A 23082-nucleotide genomic window follows, 5' to 3' on the forward strand; every position below is an offset into this window, starting at 1 on the left:
AGGTGACAAAATGCCACTTTGTGTGTCATATGAGTGTATTCTGTTCAGTACAATCATTTTTATGAACTTAAAATTAAAAAAAAAAACTTCTAAATGTTCTAATAATTGTACTGATGAAGCTTTATTTTGAAAATATCTTCAATTCATTCCTGCCTTTATTTAGAACTTTTTCACTTTTATTTTTTAAATTGGATAGCATTTTGCTGAGTGAGACAAGGTAGAGGTTTTATCTCTAATTCTCTTGTGTTCCACCGTCTTTGCATGTTTTTCCTGGTCTTCAGGAAGCTGCTGGGATCCAGCCTAAACACACTGTCTCTCAATCAATCCCACAATCTGTTTTTACTACAAATTCCTCCAACTTAATTGGTTAGGCATTTCATCTTCTTCAAACTGAAAAACTGTCTGCAACTGACATTATCGGTTTTAGGCATTTCATCTAGGTTGTCTTTCATTCTCATTTCTCTGGATGTTCTAGCTTGTGTTTCTTTGCTGGTGTTGGGGATTGAAACTGGGCCCAGGAAAATGCTCTACTGCTGAGCTGCACCCTGACACAACCACTTTGGGGGGTTAGGAAACCCTAGGAGAGGGTTATATTATATTTCTGTTATTGCAGATGAGGAAACTGACTTTCAGAGTGTATTTAGCTGGTGGTTAAGATCTCAGGATCACAATTCCTGCATGTGAAGCCAGTGGGAATTCAGTCTCCCCAGAGCCTTTGACTGGTTCAGTGTCCACCGAGCATGTGGCTTTAGCTTTGGCCTCTACTTTGAGTTTCTGTCCTGTTTCTCATTTATTAAGTGGTGTATCTTCTTTGAAGGCAGCAGGTACTTTCAGTTTTTTCTTTTTAAAAATAACTGTTATTACTATGTGCTTGGTGCAGAGTTGAGGCCTCATGATAAGAACTTTAAAAATACTACTTTGCTTAAAAGTTGTTTCCCTGTTCTATTCTACAAGGTGTTCACAAACGCAAAGATTTGTAATGTCATAAAATGGTCATAAATCTCTGAAAAATAAAATGGGATTTTCTTGTTTCCATACTTTATGAATATACTTCACTTTAAAATACATTTTCTTGAGCCACAAGAATAAAAGTATCATGTCCCCCAGTTTTGATTGGTCCAGAGAGAAGAAACTCCTGAGAAATGGACAGATGAAGATATCCACCCTTGGCATCAGTATGATAAATTAGTCAAGGTGCATTTGCTAGGGACTCTTCATGCATTATCTCCTTGTTTTTCAAAATAAGTCAGCCCAGTCAGCTTCATAAGCCCATTTTACAGATGTACAAGTCTAAGGAGATTAAGAAATTTACCTAGAGGTGACGTTGCCGCCTCAGCCCTGCGGCCTCCTTGAGGTAGAGTGGGCCACAGCCCGCGGCCTCCGGGCTGGGGCAGAGGGGCTGAAAGGCCACCATTCTCGAGCCTCAGCTGCTGCTGCTCCATCCCCGCCAGTGCCCGAAATCTCCAGAAACTCTGGGGTTGCGGCCAGTGCTTTTCAGTATTATCAGAAAATCCACCCAGCTTCACCATCGCTGTGACATCTGAGGCTGGAGAAAATGATGAAACTGTCCAGACTACTCTCAAGTTTACATACAGTGAAAAATACCCAGATGAAGCTCCTCTTTATGAAATATTTTCCCAGGAAAACCTAGAAGATAATGATGTCATAGACATTTTAAAATCATTAGCATTACAGGCTGAGGAAAATCTTGGTGTGGTCATGATCTTTGCTCTAGTGACAGCAGTGCAAGAAAAATTAAATCAAATAGTAGATCAGGTAAAAACAAGAAGAGAGGAAGAAAAGAAACTAAAAGAAAAAGAAGCAGAAGAAGCAGAGAAGCAATTATTCCATGGCACCCCTGTTACAATTGAGAATGTCTTATGTTGGAAAGCCAAGTTTGATGCAGAACTCTTGGAAATTAAAAATAAATGGATAAAAGAAGAAGAGAAAGCAGGAAAAAATAAATTAAGTGGCAAACAGCTGTTTGAAACTGATCATAATCTTGACACATCTGATATGCAGTTCTTGGAGGATGCTGGAAATAATGTGGAAGTAGATGAGTCTTTGTTCCAGGAACTGGATGACGTGGAGCTGGAGGATGTTGAGGACGACCCAGACTATGACCCTGCTGGCCCAGGGAGTGACTCAGAGGACTGATGCACCATCTCCAGAGAACTCCATACCCACAGCATCTGTGGCTGTGCTGAGAGGCTTCTACTTTTCCTTTCTTTTTTTCCTAAGAAACAATAACTCTCAGGAGAATATTCTTCTGATAACATTCACTGTTGAACTTAATAAACTGACCGTAAAACTTCAAAAAAAAAAAAAAAGAAATTTGCCTAAAGTCACTTAAACACTGAGCCCTGGGTGTGCATTTTTAGTCTGGTCAAGTCTAAGGGTTATACTCTTTCCCCAGCGTGGTCACATTGTATCCTAGAATGAATATGCCAAGCCTTCTCTCAATCACTTCCTAAAATACCTTGGAAGAAGTAACTTTAAAATATTCTTTTCATCTGCTAATAAGGCTTTAAAAAATACTTTTCCCATTACTCCATTCCCCATCTCAAACTCTGGCAACCCTTCAAGGGGAAAAATGTTACCTAATTGAACCTGATTTTGAACCTAAGTTTTTGGATATGTCATGAACCATGTATGCCCATCTTTATGAACCCAGGATGGAGACTTCTGGCATCATTTACACCCTTCCTCTTTCCAGTACCACATATCTTAGGTCTAACTCACATACTTTCATATTTGTATTTAAAAATTTCATACATACAGAGTTTTTTCACCCTACCTGGATAGTTAGTGTTTTTGAGGCAGAATCTACAGAGTTTCACCTTCCTTTCCCAGAGTTGAATGAAATGAAAGCTTATGAAATGAAAGTCCAACTATGTGAGCTACCAAAGTTATTGTTAATGGCAGTTCACTCAATTGCTATTTTTATACATAATGATAAGTAAGTCAGAGATCCACACCCTTTTTGGCTTCATGCTGTGCAATGGCACTAAACTGGGTTAAGAGGAGGTAACCTCTCCTTTTTGTTTCAACCCAGGACTAAAGTGCATGGAGTGGTATGGGGACAAGCCACTGTCGGGGTGTCAGGGTGCCTCCTGAGCTTCAGTTCACCTCTGAGCCTTGCGCACTGTTGAGTCTAGACTAAGACTTCTTCTGTTACTTCATCTTTTTCCTTTCCTCCCCACATAGTCCTCTTCTAGATGCAGAATGCAGGGGAAATCCGTGGCTGAGCCAGCAATCCATCTTATTTGAAGCCTATTTGAAGATTGTCTCCTATGTAAAAGGGCTGGAAATAGGGACGGAGAGTTTGATTCCAGCGTGAAGGCTGAGTGTCGATCTTGATCCACTCTGAAGTGTGTTAAATACACTCTGGCATCAGCTAAATTGTTTCTGCAAGAATGAAGTATTTTGATCAAAATGGACAAGCCAGAGAAGGGATTTGCAAAAGAGTTCTGTTTTCTGGCACAGAGAATTTAGCAACGAGGAGCCTTGTGCTGAATACCACACTCGATCGCCCTCTTGTGGCAAAGTATAGACACTCCTCGTTTTATGTCACCACCTAATTCCGGGAAGGAATAATTTCTATAATGAATGTTAAGACATTATGTGCTTGGATGCTTCTTCTGTATTTATTTGTTTTATGTATATATTTAATTTCTGATTATTCATGACGAGTCATAACATGGATTTTATAAAGTTATTTTAAAATGATAGTTTAGTGCCATTTAATATTTTCTTAGAGAGATTTGAAATAGTAGGAATACTTGAAGGAGAAAGAGGAGAAGATAAACAGGAATAAGAATGAAGTGGGCCGGGGCTTTAGGTAAGTGGCACTGAGCCTGACTCGCAAGTGCCAGGTCCTGAGTTCGACCCCTGGTACCAAAAAGAAAAGAATGAAGAGAAGGTGTCAGAGGAGGAGAAAAAAGTTGTTCTAATGCTAAAACATTCTTTCCTGAACTGCTCAGACAAGGAACTCTAAATTTTTTTTTATTTTATTAGTATGTGTTTGCTGTAGGTAATGCACTGTGGGGAATTGCTACATGTACATAACACATCTTAATTCTTTCAATTTCTGTTTCCCTTCCCTTTCCTCTCCTTCCTCCATCTGTAGATCTCCTGAACTCTAAATTCTTTAGTGGTTTTCAGTTGACTATAGGATGGACTTTAATGAACAATGTCCTTAATGATTCCTCTTTGCCTAGCTGAGTCCAGCTTGTATAACTGCCCGCTTGGATTTTATGCTCTGGAAACACACCGTGGTGACTATCCCCTGAATGTAATAGCATCGCTCAGACTCTGAGGCTGTGTGGACAGGGTGCCCCCTCCATCGGGAGCACGTGGCCTTTCATCTTCCTTCTTCCTTCTTTCACGTGGCCTTTCACCTTCCTTCTGCTAACATCTGCTCCAATGGGACTCCTCCTGTGGAGCTTGGTCTTGATTGCCCCGGGGAGGCCAAAATCCTGTTTTCCCCCAAACTCCCACAGGACTCTCTGGAGCTCACGTATTAACCATTTTCTTTCTCCTTACCAGGCCTTTGTTCCTTCTAGTCCATCTTGTGTGATACCTGGCACAAGTGTCCCCTTAGTTTTTAGAGTCCCTTAAAAGTGGCCAAAGATACATGTGTCAAGTAAATGCCTTTCCCATTTCTTCAAATGTTGAGTAGGCACAAGGCTAACAAAAGTTGTACGTTTTTTCAGATATTACTGAAATTTGTAATTCACTTAAAAAGTGACATTTCATTATGACGTTACCTTTTAAGACATCACACATAATTTAATCTTTCTGCTTTAAAAAACCAATATTTTTAACATTATAGAAGGAGAAACTTATGTCAGGATCGTATGACATTTAGGGGCCCCGGCAACATGTGACCCATGTATAAACCAGCATATAATGAATGCCACTTTGTTCAGTGGTCTGATTTAATGTTGTGCTTTGAATAAAGTGCTATTTAAAGAAAAACATGCAATTTTTTTCTTGTTAATAATAGCCATCAGGCCGCTGTACATACCTCAGCATCTGGGAATGAACTCAGAGAGGTAAAGTATTTGTGTCTGATGCAAGTAATAGGGTGACAGTTGCATTTATTGCACACTTATTTGCCTGCCTCCTCACTGTCCTCACTACAATAAGATGTAGGGACAATTACATTTATTTGTAGATAAAACTGTGACTCAGAGGAGCTAAATGACGTGGAGATTATTCAAATAATGAAAGGCAGAATGGGACTCAAAATGCAGCACCTAGATTACAGTGCCTGGTGGCTCTTCCTGGGGTGCAGTTTTGCCTCCTGGGGGATATCTGGCAATGCCTGGAGATAGTTTTTGACTGGCATACCAAGGAGAGGCAGTGTTCCTGACCACTAATGGTAAAGCTCAAGCATGCCACTAAATGTCCCAGAATATGCAGGACAGTCACCAAAGAAACCAGTCCATCTTTAGGTGTGACATTGTAAAAAGCTTGTTTTATAGGAAGAAACTGGGTAGAAATTCCTAGTGATTGACTTTGTACACTAAACTGTCCTTGATCTTTCCTGCTTTCTTCTTTTGGCTTTTCTTTAAGTGGCCATTGATTCTCAAGGTTTTAGTGTTTCTATAGAGATGACTTCCCCAAAATCAAAAGTAAATTATTTCTAAAGAGAATTCTGACATCTCCCTTGAACTCTGGCTTTTGATTTTCAGCTCTCAAGTGGACAGTATTGTTGATAGTTCCAATCTAGGATCTTTAAAGTACCTATTACTCATAATTATTTCCCACTGTGGCTTTGTCCCTGCTATCCCAGGCACTAATGTTCTTCTCATGAGCTAAGATTGAACCCTGGATTGATTTCTTTTCTTTTCCACTGTTTTACCTCCCATTCTCCCCTCTCCAGTTGGTCAGTGAATGGTGATGACTTTTCTTCCATTTCCCTGCCACGAAAGGTCATCTTCACCTACCAGACTGTTGCTGTAATGGTGTTTCAGCCGGTCTTCCCAACTCATTATTTTCCCCTTTCAATATTATCCTGCACAACTACTCAGTGAGTCTACTTAAATTCATTTTTGCGGGGGGCCCTAAATCCTTTAGTAGCATCCTTCTGCCATGGAGTTTGGTGCAGACTGTATCTAGCATAGAAGATCCTTCAGGACCTGTCTTTTCAGCCTGGCCATTTTCACTGGAAGTCTCTCCTCCCCCTGTCAAATGTGCCATGCTCACTCCTGCCCCTTTCCTTTGCCCCATCTGCATTGCTCAGATGGACCACATTTCCTCCTCTTCACCTATGCAATGATCTCATGGTCTTCAGACTGAATCCTAATCGCTTACATTGTCTTTTCAATAGCTTCATCTCAGTCCTAGGATGCTCTCCCTTTGTAATTTTACTTAAACATTTGTAAATACATATTTTATCGTCCCCAATAAAATACTAAATTTTTTCAAAGGAGAAAATTATCTTTCCCATTGCCTGAAATTATAAATTTTTTTTGAATAACAGTCTTAAGTGTGTGTTCTGGGTAAAATGTACTTATTTGAGAGTTGTGTATAAAATGATAAAAATGATATGTCACTCTTCTGCAAAACAGATTAATATTTCCCTAGCTTGAAACATAATCCATAATCTACAATTAAAGTTCATAGAGAAGACAGAAAAGTAATGAAACCAAGTGGACAGAGCTTATGTGAGTTTTATATTTAGAGCCAGTACTTTAAAGGATGGTCAGAATTTTAACTTGCATCGAAATAAACATGGAGAAAAAAAGGTTTTGGTGAAATAGAAAATTGTAAGTTTTAAAGACAAAGGCAAAAAATGGAATAATTAATGTTCAAGGGTAATGACTAGATAAAATTAAAAACAGTTATATTTCCTATGTCATATCATTAAACCATTAAAAATCAATACATTGGCCATTAATTTGGCTAATTTGTTAAATTTGATTAGAGCATAATTTACTTGCTATTTAAAATATAGTACTTATGATAGTTAAAATGGAGCAGGTGTCTCTCCATTACATTGTATAATTATAATTTCAGTGAATCAAATGCAAATTCACGGAAAACTATTTATATTCAGGCCCCAGTGAAATTTTCCAGTTTTTTTCCTCCAAGATCTCTCCTCACACTGACTCCTACACTATAATCAAACTGAACGACAAGCATATTCTCTATTTTCCTATTCTCATTGTCTCTAGTGTTTCTTCTACCCAGCGTGAATTTTCTAACAGTTTCCCTCATGCCTAAAACTCATTTTGACACCATTTAAATTTTATCTGTATCACTGACTTTCTTTTATCTCAAGAATACTTTTCTGAAATCCTTTAAGTATTTACCATCTTAAATATTGTATCACCTACTCCTTGTACTGTCTCCAATATCTTACAGATGAACGAAGCTTCACTCTTCTACCAAGTAACTATGTCCAGTGTGCAAGCCATCTCAAGGGGTACGGGAAGTGCAGGGGTTGAGCTGGCCTCAAAGACTAGACCCATAAACTAGAATGTAGTTTCAAGACTCATTTATTCTCATGGTCTGTGCCTTCTTCTCTTCTGTTTTTGTATTTTGGCTTCTTTCTTTCTCAGCCTTGCTGTCTCCAAAGGGCTAGAACCATAACCTTGGCAGACTGAGGCTGACGTCCTTACATCCATATGACCAGGGAGGAAAGAAAATCCTTTCTTGCCAAATATGCTTAGAAAAACAGGAAAGGACTTGGATAAGCTTGGCTTGGGGATGTGTTTGTTTCTGGAGCAATAACTGTGTCCAATTTGACGTGATACAATGCGTATCGGACCTGAGTCCCAGGCCCTCCCCAGAGTCAGAGAGGTAGGTCTGTGATCAGAAGTAGGAGATATGGTTCTGGGTACACAAAACCAGCAGCACCCCCTGAAAGTGACAAGCGGGAACATTTCATATTCTCAACACACAAATACAAGCAGTGATAAATAACTGGTATTTTCTTTAAGTATTTTGTCTATTCATTTTTTCCATGGCCCAAATTATATAATTTTTAATCTAGTTTTTAAATTTATCATTATAAAGTCAACATCACTCCATAGTTTTCTAAACACTTCATAAACAGATGCACAACTTAGGGATAGCATCTCCTGGACATATAAGAGATGTCATCAAGAAAGTTCCCATAGCCACTTTTCTGTTTCCATACCACAAATTTTCCCTGCGTTGGTCAGACTGGAGAGGTAGTGGTCTAAGTAAAAATTAAATAACATGTGAACTTGAACCATGTGATCTGAAATGATATTTCTTTAGTCATCATTTTCTAGAACAGATTTTGTATATCTGTTGTGTAGCTTGTATGTGTGTTTCCCAGGCCATATAGACTTCAAAGTGTGACTATTGACAGCTTGTTTTCTAATTAGTGCTTTCAAGGTGAAAACCGTATGGTGCGTGTCTTAAGAATATATGCTTCACTGACATTATAGGAAGTACATATTTTAATAAGAAACAGCCTAATACAAACAGCTGTGAGCATTTCTTTGTTAATGCCCTCTCCGGCTTAATATCCTTATTAATTGTTTGTGGCTAAATCTATTCTTATGTCTCCTCCTTTATAGAACCAAGGAATGTAGAACTGCATTTATCTGGTCTGATGTTTTAAACCTTACTGAAGTTCCCTTCATAAACTCACAGTATCCAGTAATGTTACCTTAGTTTTAAATACATTTCAGGTTATAGGGACAGCAGCCCGGTTCTCCATACTATTGAGGTACCCTCCTCCCACCAATCTTTGTCAGAATCTACTGTCACCCACTCTTCTCATGTAATTTTTCTTTTAGGATTTTATTAAAAGATTTTCATATTTACATATTTCCCTGTCTCTGTTTATTTATATACAAATAGTTCTTCAAATTAAAGGAAACTGTATCTTTCTCTGTGCCTTCTCTCTTCAACTTGCTTAACCACACTTAGATCTTTTAGTCAGTCATGATGTGATCACTTTCTTTTTTCTGACCATTTCTGTTCCATTTTATTTGGGCTTGAGTTCTTACAGAAATGTGATATTCACTGGGTAAGATCAGGCAGGAAGGGATCTGAGTACCCTTATTTGCATACCCAGCATTCATAGCGAGATTTCACCTCTGTCCCTCACCAAAACAGGCCTGTAGCTGCTATATAAGCAGCACTCGACCACTACTTGTTGGGTTTTAGTCTAGGAGGTCTCCCTCTTGTGTATTGAGCCCTCTGTGCTGCAGCACAGGCTCTGTTAAAAAATACTAACTTTTAGGGACATTGGATTTAGCTTAGTGGCACTGCGCCTGCCTGGCATTTGCAAGGCTCTGAGTTCAATCCCTGGTACTGGAAAAAAAAATACTTTCTTTGGTGTTCTAAAAAATTATACCAAAAGAAAGCATCCTCTCCATGGCTAGAAGAGAGTTCCTTGCTGTGATGTGGACTTTTACTTCTGTTTTCAATATGACAGAAAGATCTCAGTTTTTGGAGTCTGGCTTCTTGGATTCACCTTTTAACTTTGCCTCTTACAGATGACTTTGGAAAGTCGTGTATATTCTCTGTTCATGGGTTTTCTCATCTGTCAGGTGCAGGGATGAGCATTAGCTATCCTGTAGGCCTCTGAAGGAGAGCACATCCTTGTTCAGCAGTGATATTTCCTTCCTTAGTGATATTTCCCACTATTATTATTATGATGTAACATTTGTTGCTGTTTTTTGCATGCAAATCATGACTCTGTTATCAGCTCGGGCCTTTTAACATTGCTGCTTTCTTTATCAACATTTTTCCTCAGGATGGTCACAAGGTTGACTGTGTCTCATCGTTTGGCAGCTCTGTAACATTCCTCAGAGAAGCGCCTCTGCCTAATGTTCCAGATATCTGCCTAACCCTAAGTTCTCTCCAGCTGAGTGCTTGCATGTGTCTTCCTCTCTGATCTTAGCAGTACAGGATCTGGAGTTTTCTTCATTAATTTGCTTATTAGCTGGTATCCTTCACTGGAATGTGAGCCACATGAGGTGAGCAACCTTCTTAGTCTCATTTACTGATGTTAACAGCCCCTAGAATAGTGCCTGCCACCTAGTAAATACCTAATAAACTCTGTGGAATAAAAGTTACAGGCCCAGGAAACTTCTAGATACTTTTAGATGATCTTTTCTTTTCTTTTTTTAATTAATTAATTTGTTTTTGGTACCGGGGAAGAAACTCAGGTCCTTGCACTTGCAAAGCAGGCAGCGGAACCACTGAGCTAAATCCCTGGCACCTAGATGATTTTTTTCTTAAGATAGATATCCCTTTCTCATATTTAATGAATCATTAAAACCTAATTCTAGAACTTGTAATTATCCTAAATAAATGTCAGTGCTCATTGTCCATCTAGACTGGTTTTTCCATGTTGTTTTGAATTTGATGCTGGTCATTTTAATAATCATGATCAGTTTTTGGTAGCAATAACATGCATGCTTTGAGGAGTTACTATACATGAAGCACTTTATAAATCTATATAGTTTTCCATTTGCTACTTAAAACAATCCTATGTGATAAATGCCTTCTATTTTCATTGTAAAAATGAGAAAGCTAAGGCAAAATAAGAGCTAATAATGGCCAAAAGTCTCACAGCTAGTAAGTCATAGAGCTGGAATTAGAACCCTAGTCATCTGACTTCATACCCTGCATAGTTCACCAGTATTCTAAACAGCCTTCTAAGTTTTGTATTAATTGCAAATTTGATGTGTGTTTCATCTATATCTATATTCAAGTACTCAAAACATGCTTCAGGATAATACTAAGACTCCTGACAGTCTAGTACTGTTCACCCTGCTTAATATTGAGCCAATAATCATGACCAATACATTTTGGTCATGTTGTAGGTGAGCTCAGTATCCAGGAGGCTGAGCACATGGTAAGGCTGCTGTGAGAAAGTTGGTGTTTTATAAAAGCAGGTCAGGCTATGTGAAATTTCTATAAAATACTAACGCATATTTATGACAGAAATACAGTTTTACCAAACCCATTTTGCCATAGTTTGAAAGTATATTTTTTCCTGTATACTTACATTGTACCTTATTTCTCAGAGAATTGCCAACAAACTTACTTCAATAACACATACAAAAATATTGGTGTTCTATAAGTACAAATAAAGAATCTGAGATAAAAATAATAAATGATAGCAAAATAAAAAATGCAGGAGTGGGGGGGGAGAGATCAGTTGTTTTTATAAGTGAAAAAATCTACACCGATTATTCCAGGAAATCCCAATGGTCCTATTACATACCTTGATAATATATTTCTACATGGACCTTTTTGTAAGATGTATCGGTGATGTGATAATGTCTCCTACAATTCACTTATAGTGAAGTGCTCAGTTTAAGTGATTGTTTCTTGTGTTGTCCTTTGGTAAAATCTGAGAATTTGGCACTAAAACATGATCCAAAGTGAATCCGTAAGAAACAGAAAATCCAGTTAGTATGCCAAGGATAGCTAGAACTTAAAGAGTTAGTTAATTGAACAGTTCATTATAAGATTATCTTACCTGAGATTTTGAATAAATTTGGGCATCAGACAGCTCAATGAAAGGTTCTTTGGAGGATATTTTACTGGTTTACTGATAGATCCATGGATAGTAAAAATGGATAAAATAATGTAAAGGATGATAGTATTTTCTGGAAATTAAGTACTTAGCCAGATTGTATTTTCAAATTCAAGGGCTTTTTCATATTTATATACAAGGATACTGATTTTACCTGATGTCTACATTGTTTAAGTATTCATCCTTGTTCTTTCACTCGTTTCAACAAATACTTATGGAGCACTCACTATACTGTAGACACCTAGGTTGTGGCAGTGAATAAAATAGTTTCAGTGTTGGGTGCGGTGGCACAGGCCTGTATTCCCAGCACTTGGGAGGCTGAGGCAGGAGGATCGCCATGAATTCAAGGCCAGGTTGGGCTATATGGTGAGTTTAAGGCCAGCCTGAACTAGAGCAAGATCCTGTCTCAAAAACAAACAATAACAACAACATAAAACCCAGCTATAGTTCCTTTTCCAGTAGAGTATACAGCACATTCTAGTGGGAAAGACAAACATAAAATAAGGTACTAATTATGTGGCTGCAATTTTGATAGGACCCACTGAAGACAAGTACAAGTTGAAAAGCGAGTATGTAAAAGGGAACTCCAACTAGTGCTTTAACCCCTTCTGATTTGAGGACAACTTTTTACATGATGAAAGCTGTTGCCTCTAAGTCATTAACAGCCATATACTCACTAAATCCAATCTCCTCCCCTAATCTTTACAAGTGTTGATCTTTGGCAGCATGATGTGCTATGATGTTTAAGAAAAGCTTTTGATTGTGCCTTTGTTTTTAGTGGTGGGAATCTTATTTTAAAAAGACAGACTTCTTTGGAATCCATAAATAAAACAGTCCATAAAGAAAACATGAAAATAAGGACTTCTGTGTTTGAGAATGGGGAGTAGGAAGAGGCAGCTCTGGCTACCTAGGGTTTCCTGCACTGGGAGGTTCCAGCCTCACCCCTTTATGACCATGTGGTACTACTGGAAAACCACTAACCTTGAAATCCCAGCACTATCTAGTATTTCATTATTGACTGATTCCCTGTTGGCCTCATAGATAGTACCTCCACTGTCCAATTTCAGCACAATTAATCCTGTCATCTGATGTGAAAATAACTTAAATATTTAATTTAAATACTTAATGTATTTGATAACATTTATTGTCCAAACCAGGACATTTTGGCAGTGAAAAGAGGTTGTATTCATAATTACACTGAAACTGGTGTAAGTTAGTGCTGTCCTGGGCAGTCCAGACATATGGACAACCTAATGATACCTATTTTCCTGCACAAAGTAGTCATAATTATACTTACTGATGGTGCAGACTGGGTTCCTTCATAGAAAAAAAAGTCATATAGAATAAAACCAGACAGTTGACACAGAGTTTTGGTAGAAAAAATAACTACTTCTAGACCGTATATCAAGGGATGTTTTCTGAAGTGGGTGGGGTTTATGAGCTGAGACTCAAATGACAAGGATGATCTGTGGTAGTAGTGCTGGAGAAAGCGGGAAGCAGCAAATACCCAGCCATGGGAGTCCTCCTGGCCTGTTAGAGGAGAGTGGTATGAATGAAGACTAAAAACCCAGGGCACTTAGGAGGAGATGAGGTCTGAGACCTAAGAAGAGGACTGCACATGTTCGGGCCTGTGGGTATGGTAGGGAATTTGGATTTTATTCTAAGTGATGAGAAGCATGACCAGTGGTGGAGCATACGTTGTTGTATTAGTCAGCTTTACCAGTACTGGGACATAAAACCTGATATCCACAACTTAAAGGAAAAGAAATTTAATTTGGGTCACAGTTCAGGGGATTCAGTCCATGGTCAGCTGGCTCCGAGGCAGAAACAACATGTCAGAAAGGCACTGTAGAGGCACTGCTCACCTCATGGCAGCCAGGAAGTAGAGAAGGAAAGAAGGAGCCAAGGACAAGAGTATACCCTTCCGGGTCATGCCTCCAGTGATCTGGTGTCAATGAGGTCCTGCTCCTAACAGCACCTTCTGCTGTGAACTCATCAATGTAGTAATGTACTGATGAGTGTAGTACCCATGATCCAATCACCTTCCAAAAGCCCCACCTCTGAACACATGGGACCTTTGGGGGAACTTTTATTTTTAAACCATAGTGCTCATATATTAGTTTGTACTGGTTGCTATAACAAAAAATCCCACAGACTGGGTAATTTAAACAACAGAAGTTCATTTTCTCGTAGTGCTGAGGCTAGAATTCTAAGTTCAAGGTGTCAGCTAGGCTGGTGCCTTTTGAGTAGCCAAAAGGGAAGGATTTGTTCTAGAATTCTGTCCTTGCTTTGTAAATGGTTGTTTCTTCCTCTTTCTTTACATCTCCCCTCTGTACCTGTCTGTGTCTGGATTACCGCTTCTTATAAGAACATCAGTTATATTGGACTAGAACCCTCCCCAATAACCCAAATTTAATTTAATTACTTTTTTTAGTGACCTTATCTCCAAAACCATTCACCTCCTGAGGTATTGGAGCCAATTCAGCCTATAATACCCCAATAAATTTGAACTAACTGTAGCAATATTTAATTAACTAAGAACTATTTAAACTCAATTTTGAAAGAAGGAGGCATAAAAGTTATATATCTATTTCCAGTTATAGTATAGAGGTCATGGTATAAAATAGAAACTTTATAGCGAGGACTATATATAGCTTTATATAGAATGTTATATTCTTTAGAGAAGTCATTTAGGTCTCGGGCATCTAGACATGAAAACTGTCTCTGTGTGAAAGATATAATCTTGAACTGTTGGTGAAAGAAGGGGTAGGAAAGTTCCTGGTCCTGTTGAGGCCTGGATCCTGACTAGAAATGGCTAAGGATGACTGTTCTTTATTCACAGGCTATAGATAAAACAGGGAAAAAGAGAATTCATATACAGAGGCACATGTGGAAGGGCCAACTGCTTTTCAGAAAACCAGGTGCCTGAGTGTAAAAGCACAAACTTAAGAGCCCCAACCCCTCTCAGTGGGGTGTTTTTTATATGGGACATATTCCTAACATTACAGAGTCAGTCCAAGAATGAAGGAGAAGTGATGGTGTTCTTACATGATCTGAACACTTTCTAAATACCCGATTCAGCAAGTTTAGAAAGAACAGAAACAGAGCATTGGCTACCTTTTGTTTCTGAAAAGATGCTTAAAGGTTAAATTCTAGTTTTTCCACTATAAAAGGAGTGATGACACAAATAGTTATTCCAGAATAATACTTGAACAAAAATATAGGGCTGGCAATAGAGGGATAGTACAGGCATCTTGGACAAAAGTAACCATAGCATGTTGGGATTTGTGTAAGCAATGCAGAAAATTCTGATATATAGGTTTTAAATTTTAAAGTGTCTGATAGCATTTTGTGGCACAGGTAGCATATTAAGACTATAGACTGTAAAATAAACGATTGAACATACGAATATATAAAAAAGCCACTTCCTGATTTATAATCTTTCTTTTGATTCTGTTTTCTACACAGGAACTTAAATTTATTTTTTTTCATTTATATTTAGCTTTGAAACTGATGTTTTGACTTGTCTCTATAATACCCAAACTCCTTTACCAAGAGTATGTCTTTAGTTTTCCTTTTCTCTGGATCCTGCCTTCCATGCAGTCTGTAAGCTGTTCCATGCTTACCCTTTGTGACCTGGAGTTCCACACATGTAGGTAGAATTGTTGACTCCCCATTTGCCCGGAAGTAGAATCCAGATAAAGAAAAAGAGACAATTCTAGAATCTGACCTCCAAAAATATGGTGGTGGATAATCTCTCTCAGAAAGATGTTTTGACTGGAGAACTCATGTTGCAAAGGACTCCAGAAGCCCAAGGAAGGAATTGTAACTATAGACAAAAACAATAACCAAGCATATGATTGTTCAACTAAAATAAGAAAGGGTAAAGCTCCAAATGCATTGAGTTTTGAAAAAGGCTGCAGGGAATTATAAAGCAATTTGAACATAGATTTTTAATAATAATAATAATATGTTGAATAATTAAGTACTAGATAGATATTAGTTTTTTATTACTAGGACATTCTGTATCTCAAATTTTTAGCTTATTAGATATTGAAATGATTGACAATCTAAATTTCCATCCAGTGCTAATATCTGTTTCTGTATATTACTGGTAATTGGCCAATTTCCTAGAAATAGGGCACCTTTTTGTAATTTATAGAAAAATAGACATTTTGCCATACAATTGTTGAAATACAGCACCAAAACACTAAGTATGTCATAGAAATAGTGTGTCAATTTACCTTAATGTTGGCAATTATTTTCAATATCTATATCCCATGGAAGAAGATGAGTTGGTATTATTAGATTATACCATTATAGGATAATGGGGTTTTAGGTAAAGATTTCATTTTAGAATATCAAAGAGCATTTTAGCTGAGAAGGGAAAATAATCCCTGTAGATTTTGCAAAATGAAAACTGTAAATGACAAAAGATCTTTTTTTCTCTTCATAATACATGAACATTTAAACTAGAGTTTACTATTTCTACATATACCCTTTAATTTTCAAAATATAGTTTTTCTAATACATGATTTATAGATAAGCAAAGAAATTAGAGACAGCGAGTGACCTTTCCATATATATGGAATATATAAATATATGTGAATATGTGTTGAATATAATTTATTTGACCTCATTGCTATACTGCTAATTAGAACTTATTTTAAAATACAGTTTTGTTATTAATTGGCATATATTACATAATTTTTATTTGATGTTTTCAAAATTAACTCCATTAATAATGAAAATAGCTAATCTTATGAAACATTTCATTTCAGGCAGTGCTAAACATTTCATATCATCATCTGATTTACTCAGTTTGAAAGCTTGCTTTTTCTGAAAATGACAGTGTCTACTGTAATTATTTGCAGTAAAGTATTATATACTGAAATAATGAAACAAAGAAGTGAAAATTTTCTGTATCACTTAGAGTAGGCTAAGATCTTCTGTGACAATAACCACCCACCATTATGGCTTAAAGTCACAAAATTCATTTCTCACTCATGTAATAGTTCCACCTTTGGTGGACTAGGAGTGTTGTCTCACAGTGACTTACACAGAGAATTAAACTGATGGAGTGGCCACCATCTACACTGCTGTCCATCATGGTAGAGACAGAGAGTGGTGAATCATTCATTCGTTTCTAACACATCTCCCGGATATGATGTTGATCACTTTGACCAAAGTAGATCATATGGAATCTTAGTTGGTTTTGTGCTTTTCTAACAGAATACTCAAGACTGGGTAATTTGTGAAGAACTGAGATTTAATTCTTACAGTTTTGGAGACTTGGAAGTCCAAGAATAAGGATAAATCTAGAGAGGGTTTTCTTGCTGTGTTATAACATGGATGAAGGTAGAGGGGCAAGAGAACATTCCCAATGGGGAAGTGGAGAGAACACACAACCAAGAGACAGACAACCTCACTTTTATAACAAGCCCACTCCCACCATAACAACATTAATCTGTTCATGAGGGCAAAGTCTTTATGATTTAAGCACTTCTTAAAGGTCCTACTTCTCAACGCTGTTGGGCTGAGGATTAACTTTTCAACACAAAATCATTGGGGGACCAATTCAAACCATAGCACATGGTTATACCAAGTGTCAAGGAAGTAGTGTGTGAAGTCTGTCCACAGACCTGAAAGTATGGGAAATATTTCGCAGGGAAGCTGAGCACTAATGTCTCCCACAGACAGACAGCATGATAACAAGACACGGAAGTACTTGACATTTCTAGAATCACTCTCTTTGTAAGAAATAGGACTTGACTTTCTCTTTAGAAGGTGTTGCTCACTAAGCAGCTCTTCCTTGAGTGCACTGTACAAGGAGCTGCAGAGCACAGTAGAGTGTGGAGATACGCAGAAAAAATAGAACCTTGCACGATTTTTCTGAACCTGATACTACAGTCTTAATTCTAAAGAGCTTCGGATTTGCTTTCACTTATTCCATCACTATTCATTTCATTTGTCATTTATTCAGCAAATAGGCATACATAGAGCTGCCTGGGGCACAATGCAGAGCTTCCACATCCTCTCTAGGAATCTCCTAGCATATTAATGTGTTTACTAACCCCAAAGCACCTCAGATCCTGTTGGGTAAAGCTTTGTATTTAGGCTTCATTACCTAGGAATGAATGGTTCAGTGATGGAACTCAATCTCCAGTCCTTCTCCTCACCTGTGAAGCAGAAATTGAGGCTGAAAGCTCTAAATGTCCAATCTCACAGTTCTTCTGGCCACCATCCTATACCCTAAAGCTAACAGCTGCCCCTCTCTACCCTTGAGTTATTTTATTTGGGATCTCAAACAAAAGTCAAGAATACTCCCAAGGGTTTTAGAATCTCTGTGCTAGTAAACTGGGAGAAAGAACAGATTCTTTTTTCTCTCTTGCGCCACTGGGGATTAATCCCAGAGCCTCTACACTGAGCTACATTCCAACTCCTTTTTAGTTTTTGTGTTTAGACAGGTTTTTGCTAAGTTGCTGAACTGCCCAGGCCTGGCTAAAACTTGTGATCCTCCTACCCCAAACTCCCAGGGTGCTGGGATTACAAGTGTGTTCCAGCACATCCAGCTCTTTCATTCTATTCTACCACAAACACCCACATACACCACGACTTGGTGCCAGGTGTCAAGGACCCAGTGATGAGTAGAGTAGATATAGCCCCTCTTGTCATGGAGTTTTAAGTTAGGCAAGCTCATGGAAGGGGAGTTCCATTGTTAGGATTTAGATCTATGAAGTCCCCCAAAAGTCTCCTGTATTCAGAAGTGGAGCTTTTGGAAGGCGATCCATTCTGGGGTGCTGATGTCATCAGTGGATTATCCCACTAATGAATTCATAGCTGGACCCGTTGTTACGAGGTGGGGCCTGGTCCAGGATGGGTCAGTGGGGCGTGAACTGGAAGGGTAAATCTCCCTCCCAGGCTCCTGCTTTCACTCTGGCTGCTGTGGGCTGAGCACCCTTTCCTCTGCGTGCCCCTTTGCCATCCTTCTGCCTCAGAGCCTGGTGACTCTGGACTGAAATCTGTGAGCCAAAATACACTTCTTTTCCTTTAAGTTGTAGGTGTTGGGTATTGTGTGCAGTTCCAGGAAAGTGCCTGAGACAGAGACGTGTGCAATTTGATAAGCAAAACATGACTTCTTTTCTCAAGAGCATTTACCCCCATAAATAACACCCATTAGTGAACTAATTGGGAATGAATGGGAAGGACCTGCTAGGTGGGATGAAGATGAGTGGTGGAGATGCTAGCGCTGAGTTTGGCCCCACTTCCTTGACATGGTTATGGTTAAAGGTTTGTATATATATATTTTTTTTTACCAAAGCACATGACAAGGGAGTAGGTGAAGGAGCCAGAAATTTTCAGCCAAATAGAGAAAATGCTTTGAAATTCTGTCTTGGGGATAATCTAGATTATACAGTTCATGAACTATAATATATGCATATAACAAAGTATGCAGGGATGAATTAATACCCAATTTGATAAATTGCTGAACAAATAGCTAATTAATTATTAAATGTAAACAGTTACTTATAGGATTATATTATATTGCTTACCTGCAGTATGAATTTCTTATATCAATATTAAAATCTCCTTTAAGAACCATTCCAAAATACCCTTGAGCAGCATATTTGTCAGAAATACTCAAATCTTTTGTTTTGTTTTGTTTTCATCTTTTTTGACTTCTCTGCATCACTGAATAGAAGTTGTTTAATTATTATGAAGATGTAGCCCTGATGTTTTCACTGAAACTAACAACTATTTAACTAAATTTTTCCATTCGGCCATATGCGTGCTAACATGGAGGTTCTCTCTATGGAGGTTTCTCTTTTATAGGGTAGTACGTCTAGAATATTGCATTGCCCTGTACAGATATTGGCCTGTAGCTTTTGAGTAGGTACTTGCTTTTTTAAAAACATGAACTTTCATGATAAGTCTGGAACCAATTAGATCAACTTTATTGTAAAACATGAAGCTTCAATCTGTTGTTCGAACAGTTTAAAATTTCCATAATACAACTAAATGCAGAATATATTTATCACAAAAACCTTATGAACTTTTTGAATTATTGTTCCAAAATATCTTCTCCATTTTGGGGGCTAAAGTCACAAAATAGAAAAAAAGTGTGCATCAGAACATGCTGAAGATGACAGTATTTGGCAGATCAAGTTCATCTGTTTATGGATCTTCATCCAATTGACACAGCCGGTGTAGGGACGTTGAGTATGTTACATTATTATTCGGTTAACTTCTCTAATAATTAATGGTGTTCTATAGGGGCTTTCGTAGCAATGGGAGTTTTGCTGATTCTTTTACAGCAGCCCTCTTCCTATGGGTCACAAAGTGCCATCCTCTCTGTGAAGGCCAGGTGTCTCAGAATTATCTTTACTCCCAACTGCTTCATGCACTGCTGGTGTGGTGATTTTGGCCAGCCTGTCATGTGCCATTCTAGACAATGAGCATGGGGGGCAGGCTTGTCTCCACCTCTCTTCATGAGGACCCTTTCAAAGGGATAACTTCACTGACTGTGGGCCCTGCCACAAGTCTACCAGCACTGCGTTGTGGTTGTGGACGCCTGATTAGATGACCCAGCCACTGGCATTTAACATACTCCTAAAACCTTTTCTTACTGTACATCTCCCACTGCCTCCAGACTACTGACAGAAAGAAGAAAAAGGGAGATGTAATACATTTTTACATTTTCTGTTCTTGATGTTGAATTTGGCAGTTTATTTCCTAAACAGTTGTGTTGAAGTTTGGAGCATGTGAGATGCACTGAAGTAACAGCATAGAAATGAAAAGAGAGGTTGGCAAATACATTCTAATCTTTCAAAACCTGTGAAGGGTTCAGATAGTTTCACCTTTCAGTGGCATCCCAAGGGAGCCATGATCTCTCTTAGAAGAAAGGCTTTGATGTGCTACTTTGTGCATTAGTGAAGAGGATCATAAAGGTGTTACTCTTTAGTCAGTGTCCCTGCTCCTGTAAGAGAGAAAAAAAATTGAAGAATTAAACAAATGCCAAGAGATGGAAGAACATCGAGAATATTTAGTGAAGCTCTTGCTTTGGCACATTTCCCAGCTTCTTTGATTTGTGAATGTACCCAATGTGTTGCCTGCATACCAGATTCTGTGTTAAGGGTTTGCTCATGGCAACCTTCTGTGACAGAAGAGGCACTATTACTATAATCTTCTGACAAAGTTGACATTGTTTCATTAACCAACTCCTTTTGACTTTCCTTCTTCATTCTTTGCTTATCTTTCTAGTTGCTCCATGCTTCTCTAAGAATATTCAAAAGAATTTTGGGGTATCTTATTAAGATCTTTAGTACATATGAGTAAAACAGGTAACAATTATTATAGGTTTAATATGTGCCTGTATTTACGCTAAGTAGTTTATAAGGAAATTTTATATATTCCCCAAATAACCAACATTAATAAGATTAATATTAGCCACATTTGCTATAGAAAATGAAGAGGGGATAAATGGCACCCTCAACATTGTACAGCTCACACAGAGAAAATGCAGACACCAGCCAACACTTGAACTGGGCCAATTTGACTGTAGAGCCCAAGGATTTAAATCTCTTCTGCCAGCTTTATTCATGGCCTATTCTCAGAATAGAGTGAATATTTGTAGTGAACTCATGCTATGCTCAAGAACTTATTGCTGATCTTGTCATGATAGCAAACCATTCCTTTAGCAGCCTGTCCCAAAACTTTTAACCCATTAATTTTGTCAAATTTCCAAAAGTAAAGCAGCAAAATACATCATCTCATGAAATCTAAAGATTTGAACTGAAAAGTTTTCAGCCTGGAGAACAGAAAGTAAAGTAATACTTAGAAGTGTAGTGACACTGTGTTAGTCAGCTTTCTGTCCCTATCACAAAACTACCCAAGAAAACCAATTTAAGAGAAAAGGTTTATTTTGGCTTATGGTTTCAGGGATTTCAGTACATGGGTTCTTGCTTCTGTTGTTTCTTGCCCCGTGGTGAGGCATCATGGTGAGAAGTGTGTGGTAGAGTGGAACTTCTCACTTCATGGTGCTCAGAAGAGAAGGGGTAGGGGGAAAGGGGGGGGGGAGGGGAACTAGGAACAAAAGATACCCTTCAAAGGCAGCTTCCTCCAACTAGGCCCCATCTATAGATTTAACCCCCTCCCAACATGACCATCAGTTGGGAATCCAACTTTTAACACATGAGTTTGGGTGGGGGTGGGCAGATACTTAAGATCCAAACCATAATACATTTGTTCAAATTAGATACTGCTAATAGTAATCCAAAGGTGATTGCCTAAATCTTAAAAATGTCAATTAAAGTGAGTCTCAGAAATAAGGGAGACTGGGGCTGGTAATATAGCTCAGCGCTAGAGCATCGCACGCACGCGCGCGCGCGCGCGCGCAAGACTGAGGCATGTGTTTCAGATTTCTCCCGTCAGCCTATTCTAGAGAAGCAGAAGCAGCCAGGGGCACTCCTGAGCATAATCCTAGGCAACGCTTCTTGCTATTTCCCACAGCAAGAGGAAGCAAGAGATTTGATTTTTAACTTAGACTTCAGGACACAGAGGGCTGTGTTTTAATCAGCTGATTTATTTGAGCATACTGGTGGGTTCATAGTCATTTTAGATCTCTTTGGTTGTCTTTTAAAGAAAGATTCCAACCAACAGAGATAATATTCCCAGAAGCTGAGAAAGTCTGTCTAAAAATGAATTGCTAAGGTAACATAGAGTTTTAAGGTAGAGAAAGATATAAAATGAGGTATGTTTCCACAGCAATTTCTAGTGAGAGGAGATATATGTCTGAAGCACACTGGGCTACTGAGAACAGTGACCAAAGCTTTAGCCCTGTACAAATATACTTGACAGAGAATGATTCAAACTCCCTACATGGGCGAAGATGTACACATGTAAAACTGGAAAAGTAAAATTGAAGATTATATAGTTAAATGTGGCAGGTCATTCTTTTTGCTTCTGTTCTAGATCAGTGCTTTTGCCAAGCTCTCTGCATCTGAAAGGAGTGGGGCTTCGTAGTTGGCAAAGGGGCTTGGTTCAATCCTGAGAGGGACTTTGAAGTTTCATGTAGTGCCGTCCTGGGGATTGAATTCACAGCCTCACACAAGGTAGGCAAGCACTGCACTGCTGAGTTACAGCCCCAGGCTTTGAGGGATGGCCTTATACTGACCTTCAGCATGCAAACATCTTCACTGAAATGAGTTTGCACCAATGATATCACCCATACCTTCCATCTTTAACCTTCTCTATATGCCAAGTACTAGGCTGGCCCACGGAAAAATGCCCCAAGGACAGCAATAAATAACTTCTATGTTACTAGCACAGACGCCTTCATTTCTTGGCTGTGTGCCATAGTGGAAATGGTAGGCACTCCAAAAATGTCAGTTTCTTCATCTCTGTAAAATGCTTCATAACAGTCATCTGTTAATGGGAGGAGTCATGGGAGAATTGCTTATCTTTGAAGTGTTTTGTTTACATAAGAAATGTTCAAATAAACATAAAAATTATAACAATTATACTTGCTGTAATGCCATTTT

General features: G+C 38.4%; 1 protein-coding gene and 1 pseudogene across 1 annotated transcript in view; both read left to right on the top strand.

The window, feature by feature from the left end:
* The window catches only part of Nrxn3 (neurexin 3), a 1580164-nt gene that overhangs the window by 701128 nt on the left and 855954 nt on the right, over positions 1-23082 (top strand).
* On the top strand, positions 1354-21559 carry LOC147822776 (RWD domain-containing protein 1 pseudogene; annotated as a pseudogene).

Source organism: Heterocephalus glaber, unplaced genomic scaffold (genome assembly GCF_053883595.1).
Source record: "Heterocephalus glaber isolate CG9 unplaced genomic scaffold, H.glaber_assembly_v1.0 deba00001608, whole genome shotgun sequence".
In the NCBI taxonomy this organism is placed as follows: domain Eukaryota; kingdom Metazoa; phylum Chordata; class Mammalia; order Rodentia; family Bathyergidae; genus Heterocephalus; species Heterocephalus glaber.